Consider the following 8,277-nt stretch of genomic DNA (forward strand, 5'->3'; position numbering starts at 1 on the left):
GCTTTAGGGAAAAGTGTGATTTTCAGAGGCTGTTCAAATCAAAGTTAGCTAAGATGGACTGGGAGAAGGTGGAGAAAAGAGAAGAGGAAGAGGATACCTCCAGTAAACACTGTGTTTACAGAATTTCATTTATCTGAACACTTACTTAAAAGCTTTCATAGAGTCCCAGTAGACTGTGGTCACTCCTCTTGCTCCATTCATTCATTAACTCCTCGATTCACTGTCCAGGTATCAGTCTCCATAGTGATGTTGGGAACCCTCCCAAGAAACATGGGACTCTGAGAAATCACCCAATATTCCAAACCCTAGGCATGTCTCTACTCCCTGGTAACTTAAAAACAGAATTGGAGTTGACAGCATTAATCAAAAGTCTTGTCATATTGTTACTAATGAGATCTTAAAATTAATGGGCAAAACCTTCTTGTATCTTAATGACAGAAATAACACTCCCAAAGGAATATACAGGTTCAACTCAGTAGTGGGATCTAATTGCCTTTTAGGGACCTGGTCTCTGAAGCCTCCTCAGTGAAATCGCTTCTTTGGAACCAGAATGAATAAACTCAGAGGGTTGCAGAGAGTGTTTAAGATTCTCTATCTTCTGTTGCTCATATTCTGGAACACTTGGAGTCCTGGTTTCTAAAGTGCTGAGTAGATTCAAGACACAACCCATTGTAAGAACCAGAGCCATACATCCTGACAAGAAAGAAAGAAGACATTTTTGTGTCTTGGCACAAACCAACATGTATATTTGTAATGGTCATTCTTGACATGGCTTTCCCAGATACAACTGCCACTCACTGTCCCGGGAAAACTCCAACACTTCAGTGAGCTGATGCTGCTGCAGTAGCTAAGGGGCTATATCAGTGTGACTTCTAGGAGCTTAGCTATGTTTTTGTTATTCAGGTGAGTAAACTCTATTCAATTAAAAAAATATTCAGTGAGTTCTTACCATGAGTCAGGAACTGAGCCAAGTACTGGAGTTACAGAAATAAATAAAATACAAATATTGCTTTCAAAGGGCTTACACTATAATCTGACCATAAAATACCAAACCCAGTGCCGTCAAGTCGATTCTGACTCATAGCGACCCTATAGGACAGAGTAGAACTGCCCCACATGGTTTCCAAGGAGCGCCTGGTAGATTCAAACTGTGGGCCTTTTGGTTACCAACCGAGCTCCTAACCACTGCACCACCAAGGCTCCAAAATCTGACCATAGGACCTTATTTATTCTTGTTTATGGAATTCTTCTTTTCTACTCTCAAGAAAAGAAAGACAACCAACAGGGCCAATTTGCCATGGGTGCTACTTTCTGAACGAGGCCTTATTTAAAAATAATAATAGCTAATACTTACATATCACAAGAACCGTTGAGATAGGTACTATTATTATCCCAAATTTACAGGTGAGGAAACTAAGGTGGAAACAAGTTAAGTAAACTCCAAAGACACAAGAAAAATATTAGCCCAAGAGACAAAAGGGGCCACGTAAACCAGAGACTCCATCAGCCTGAGACCAGAAGAACTAGATGGTGCCCAGCTACCACCAATGAACACCCTGACAAGAAACACAACAAGGAGTCCCTGCGGAGAAGGAGAAAAAGGGGTGCAGAACTCGAATTCCGTAAAAAGACCAGACTTAATGGTCTGACTGACTCTGGATGAAACCCAGAAGACATGGCCTCTGCACCTTCTGTTAACCCAGAACTAAAACTATTCCAGAAGCCAACTCTTCATACAAAGAAAAGACTGGACTATAAAACATAAAATGATACTCGTGAAGACTGTGGTTCTTAGTTTAAGTAGATAAAAAATACACGAGACTAAATGGGAGACTCCTGTCTAGAGGTGAGATGAGAAGGCAGAAGGAAATAGGAACTGGTTGAACGGACACGGGAATCCGGGGTGGAAAGGAGAAATGTGTGGTCACATTATAGGGATAGCAACTAGGGTCATATAACAATGTGTGTATATTTATATGAGAAACTAACTTGAGCTGTAAACTTTCACCTAAAGCAGAATTTTTTAAAAAAGTCAAGTAAATTACCAGGGTCACCTAGTGAATCTAGGATTCAAACTTGGTTCCAGAATCTATGCCCTTAACCTCTGCTCTACACTGCCTAATATGGATAACAGAACTTGCCCTCTAGAAGCACAATTCATTTCATAAAGTACATTTGGAGCACCTAGGATATTTCAGAATAGCTTAGGGAACAAGGAAAATACTCTAAACATCCCCTAATTTTAGTATTAAAGGTGAAATGACTCCTACGGGGAAGTATGCCCTGCGTGGGAGATGGGATGAGGAAGGCCCTCTCTGGGGAACCTGCCTGAATAAAAGCCTTGAAATTTTCCCAAAATATTGCTAGAAAGATCTAAAAGCTGTGAATGTATGTGTGAGGATTTCCATATATGTCTAGTCAGTTTAGAAAGATGCTGGCCTGCACAGTGCTGAACACTGAATTACAGTCATGCACCACATAGCGTGTGTTTGGGCAACATTAGACTGCATATACACCTGTGGTCCCATGGTCCCATAAGGTTATAACAGAGTTCAGGAATTCTGATCAGAGAACAGGATGTAGTTGATGGAACCAGACTTAGTGAATGCAACAGCTTCCCAAACACAACACATGTACCTCATATCTCGTGTACAAAACAATTGTGCTGCCAGGCATATAATGTTACAGTACATATATAAACAATAAAACATATGCTTTGATAGTCATAATAAACGCCTATGTTACAGGCTTATGTATGTACTGTATTGTACTTTCTGTTGTCCCTGGGTTACCAATGTTCGACTTACGTACAACTCATAGTTATGAACCAACCCCCGTAAATCCTGTTATATTAAAAATTGGAGGTACATACAACTGCTCATAATAACAAATGAGAGCTACTTTGTAAAGTGCATAAAATATTGTTATTATTATTACTGTATTATGTTAAAGATGTTTTAGTGTATCTGGAAGTGTTTCTTTAATGTTTTTCATGCATAGAAAGGTACATTATATACTATATACTAAGACGAACATTTGACTAACTGACTTAGATACGAACTGTTCCTAGCTGTTTTGCAAACAAATTCAATTTAAAGACAGACTTAGGAACGGAACTCATTCATAATCTGGGGACTGCCTGTGTATAATATGGTATTCACACAAAGTCCAAATCACGTAAAGTCCTATTTCACAAAATGTATCATGAATGTTAAGAGACTCATCACTGTATTCAGTAAAAAATACATGTTTAGTTTGGTGAGACTCTTTCCAACCATGTAAACACAAAAGTGTGTTCTTTGTTTTCCAACTACTTATACTGGCATTTGTTTGGGGATCTTTAAGGCTATAAGATGGTGTGGACTACAAGTCAAACTAAGGCTGTATGATTAAATCTGTTGAAACTTTAGTACCCCTTGAAAAATTATGGGCCCTGAGAATTTCACCCTTTAAAGACTACTAGGAAACTAGGGCTGGGGTGTCACCAATGCACCAAGGCCAGATCATCCGACTTCTGCCTCAGTCTCATGACTCCACTCCAAAGACCCCTTTACCCTTCAAATTGATCCTGTTTCTGATTTTAAACCAGGGAGTAGTTACAGAATGAAAAGGAGCCTTCTAATTTTCATTAGAGGTAATCAAGAGTCTCCTTGAAGGATCACCCTCCGCAATACGTGGGAACAGTCTTAGTTAGAAATTTATCAGCACCTAAGTACTTTCTCCAGTTTGTCTGCCCATGACTATGATTTCTATTCAGGGCCCACTTATCCTGTGTCAGGATTTTTTGAGGATTTTGTTATTATCTCTTGCCCTACTTCCTGAATTACCTGCTCATAAAGGTCCTTTGCCTTTGGAGACATGGAGTCTGTCCTAGGTAGATAATCCAGAAATATTGCCTACACCATTAGTGTGGATAGTCCTTCCTGCTGCCTGGCTTCTAAGACAAAACTCCCCATCCATAGCCTGCTCTTGCCAAAGCATGACATCTTTCTCATGAGTCTGCAACTATATATCACAAACTCTCAAAAATCCTGGCTTGTGACTGGAAATGGATGGGGATCTTATGGACCATCTGGGAAAAGACCTTGACCTAGATTATGTGCTAGTCTATGATTGCATTTGTAATTGATACAACTGGAGCAAAGTAAATAAAATTTGAATGGACCAAGAATGTGAAAACATTTTTTTTTTTTTTTAGGTTCTAGAATAATCCTCATTTTCTCTCTTCACTATAGCACCTTCCCTCCACACAAAGGGCATACTGTAGGTCTAGGGAGAAAAAAAGGCAAGACATCAGAGTTCATCCCTCAAGTTTCAGGGAATTAATAAGACTGAATATCATGAGATGCTGGTTCTCATCATAGGCTCTCAAACATTTATTTCCTTCAGCCAATTCAGTGCAGTTTCAGTCAAATTAATTTCTTGTCATTGGGTAAGACAGAATAGCCACATAACCAGTCTCAATTCATTCAACAAACATATAATCAACCCATATTTTGTGTCATGCTCCTAGCTAGGTGGCAAAGATAAGGCAAGTGTGTGGGACAATCAGGGCCTCTTCTCTCCCAAAACTTATAATTTTGTAGAGAAGCAGTCATTAAATAATCACATAAGTATATAAATACAAACTGTGATAAAAGCTACACAGGAAAAATTCAGGGTGCTATGAATGGTTGTAACGAAGACCTGACTTAGACTGGGGGTCAGGGAAGGCTTCTCGAAAGAAATTCCTTTTAAGCTGAGACATTAAGGATGACTAAGAGTGTTCACCAAGCAAAGAAGAGTAAGGAGAATATTTCTTCAAAGAGAACACAAAGTACAAAAGCCCTAAGGTGAGAACAAACTTGAAGTGCTTCTTAAGGATGGTATGGCTAGAAGGTGGTGAGCACAAAAGGAGAGAGTACAAGAAAAAGTTAGGGTCAGATCATTCAGAATCTGGTAGGTCATGGTAAATAAGTTAGATTTCATCCCAAGTGCAATTGGAATCCCTCAAATGGTTTTAAGCATGGGAAGGCTATGCCTATATTTATGTGTGTTTTTATAAAAGATTAGCCCAGCGGTTGTTTGGAGAATAAGCTATAGGGAGGCAAGAATGGAGGTAGGGAGATCTATTAAGCAGCTCATGTATTAGTCCAGATAAGAGATGATGGTGACTCTGATTAGATAAATACTGGCTGTGGATATGGAGAGAAGTAGGCAGATTTGAAATATATTTAGTAGGTATAGCCAATAGGATTTGGTAATTGATTGGATAGGATTTGGTAAGGAATAAGTGCAAATGAACTGAACACATATTTTATGTCGTTGATATGAACCAGCTAAAGACAAATTTCTGGCTAATATTCATAGTGGGAAATAACAATCAGCAATTTTATGAATCACGGATCTGGTTATATTTGAGCAGCACGTTTTCCTTTAGCAGAGTAATCAAGGTATGCTTCAGGCAGAGTCCGACTGCCCTCATTTTATAGACTAAGAAATTAAATCTCAAAGTTTATGCCAATTTGTAAATTAATCTTGTGTTGTGTATGAATGTTTTATCTTCCAAAATAGAATGTAAACTTTCAAAAGGCATCACTTGGTTTGTACACATCTTCTTCTAATAATAGGCCTGAGTACATAGGACATTCTCAATAAATGCTTCCCAAATTAAAATGAATTGAATTTCTTCCTTGTTATCAGCAGATAAAACAAAATAGATATTCTAGTTACTGGCAATGACAGTGAAGTGATGGAATTCACCCCCGTGGCTTTATGCAATCATCCAAAATCCCAGGTTGCCTTTTATCGCACCCTGATAGTGGCCTACCTGATCACATTGTTGGGAAACAGTCTCATTATTGTTGTGGTTAGATTTTATGGGAAACTTCACACTCCTGTGTATTTTTTTCCTAAGCAAACTATCCTTCCTTGATATCTGCTACTCCAGCAATTCAGTACCTTTTTTGTTGTCCAATGGCCTAAGAGATTACCCCACCATCTCCTATACCATCTGTTATGCCCAGATGACCACATCCCTCTTTCTGGGGATGACCAAGTGTCTCCTCCTTGTTCTCAGGCTTATGACAGGTTTGTTGCAATCTCCAACCCCCTGTGCTACACCATCATTGTGAACAACCAGGTCTGCACACAGTTGGCCATGGTGACCTGGGCCAGTGCCTTCCTTTTGATAATAATACCAGTCATTGCATTTCCCGCTCATTTTTGTGGACATAATATCATCAACCCTTTTACCTGTGAGGTCCATGCCCTGTTGAAACTTGTCTACTCAGACACCCCAGTCAGACTTATTCTGGGTCTGTTCATCAGCATATTCACACTGCCTGTGCCCTTCACCTTCATCCTCATCTCTCACACTCACATTGTGGTTGCCATGCTAAGGATCGGCTCTGCAGAGGCCAGGCTCAAAGCTTTCTCTGCCTGTGGATCCCATCTCACTGTGGCCACCAAATTTTATGGGGCAGCCATCTACACGTACTGGAAACATCAATCAAAAAAAGTCCCAGGAAAAGGACAAAGTCTTCTCAATATTTTATGATCTTGTGACCCCTATGTTGAACCCCCTTATATACACCTTGAGGAACAAGGGTGTAAAAAAAAATGCCACAAGAAAAATAATTGAAAAGAAATAGTACAAAAATGACCCAAGTATCCCATTGAAACTCATCTAATTCGCATTGACTTGTAATAATAATAAGGCAGAAATATTAAATAATGTTTTAGTAAAGTAATTAATTTCAAATGCATTTCTTCTATTTCCAACAGGCATGGGGAAAAAGAACATTTTTCCACTGAGAAAAACCTGTTAAATGTTTACAATGCCATCCATTTTAGCCACAAATTTTACAGGACAATCTTGAGAAAGAGTTTTTAAAACAAAATAATAATTAGTAGGTTTTCATTCTTGAGTAGTTTGACTTTATTTTACTAAATAAGAAGCATTCCAATATTCTAAAATTCTCTTTTACAGATTATAAAGAAAAAAAGTGGCAAAAAGAACAATGCTTTTTGCATGAAATGTGTCATGACCCAGGCTTAGAAGAGATGGATGTGAATGGATAAAGGGAGGAAAATTACTCAACTATTATATAAGACTTCCCTCATAGAAAGACCTCTGCTGAAGCAAAGAGCCCTTCAAGACTCTAGATCTTGAGGGTCAGAACTGCTGACCCAATAGAATCTGCAATTGTATCTCTTGATCAGTGAATAGAGCCACATTTTCTTTGTCAATGTAGACTCCAAAAGACAAACAAACAAAAAAAACCTGGTACCACCGAGTCGATTCCAACTCATAGCAACTCTGTAGGATGGAGTAGAACTGCCCCAAAGGGATTCCAAGGCTGTAATCTTTACAGAAGCAGACTGCCACATCTTTCTCTCACAGAGTTGACTAGTGTGTTAGAATCATTCACCTTTCAGTTTAGCAGCCTAGTGCTTAATCACTGTGCCACCAGGGCTCCTTTAATGTAGACTACTCCTGGATAATTGCCCGCAACTTCCATAGATAGTGGCCTCACAAACATAGACCAGATTTAACTCTAGGAGGAACTCCTTAAAAACTATACAAACGTGATGCCTTTTTTTAACGTAAAAATTATAAAGTTCATTATTTAAAAAAAATAGGGGGTAGAGAATAAATGAAAAACCACCTGTAATCACAACACTCTCTAAGACTTACATAGTTTTTGGAGTCAGGCAGACATGAATTTAAGTCTGCCATTCACAGTTTGCCATGGATTGAATTGTGTGCCCCCCAAAATATATGTCAATTTGGTTAGGTCATGATTCCCAGGATTGTGTGGTCGTCCTCCATTTTGTGATTGTAATTTTATGTTGAGAGAATTAGAGTGGGAATGTAACACCACCCTTACTCAGGTCACCTCCCTGATCCAAGGTAAAGGGAGTTTCCCTGGGGTGTGGCCTGCACCACCTCTTATCTCTCAAGAGATAAAAGGAAAGGGAAGCAAGCAGAGAGTTGGGGACCTCATACCACCAAGAAAGCAGTACCAGGAGCAGAGTGCATCCTCTGGACCTGGGGACCCTGCGCATGAGAAGCTTCTCGACCAGGGGAAGATTGAAGACAAGGACCTTCCTCTGAGCCAATAGAGAGAGAAAGCCTTCCCCTGGAGCCAACGCCCTGAATTTGGACTTGTAACCTACTAGACTGTGAGAAAATAAATTTTTCTTTGTTAAAGCCATCCACTTGTGGTATTTCTGTTATGGCATCACTAGATGACTAAGACACAGTTGTGTGGGATTTAGCTTGTTACTTGCCAT

General features: G+C 39.4%; 1 pseudogene; it reads left to right on the forward strand.

Moving 5' to 3' along the window:
* The first annotated feature begins 5,752 nt into the window (after positions 1 to 5,752).
* LOC100669329 (olfactory receptor 13H1-like) lies at positions 5,753 to 6,632 on the forward strand (annotated as a pseudogene).
* The last annotated feature ends 1,645 nt before the right edge of the window (positions 6,633 to 8,277 follow it).

This window comes from Loxodonta africana, chromosome X, assembly GCF_030014295.1.
Source record: "Loxodonta africana isolate mLoxAfr1 chromosome X, mLoxAfr1.hap2, whole genome shotgun sequence".
Taxonomy (NCBI): Eukaryota; Metazoa; Chordata; class Mammalia; order Proboscidea; family Elephantidae; genus Loxodonta; species Loxodonta africana.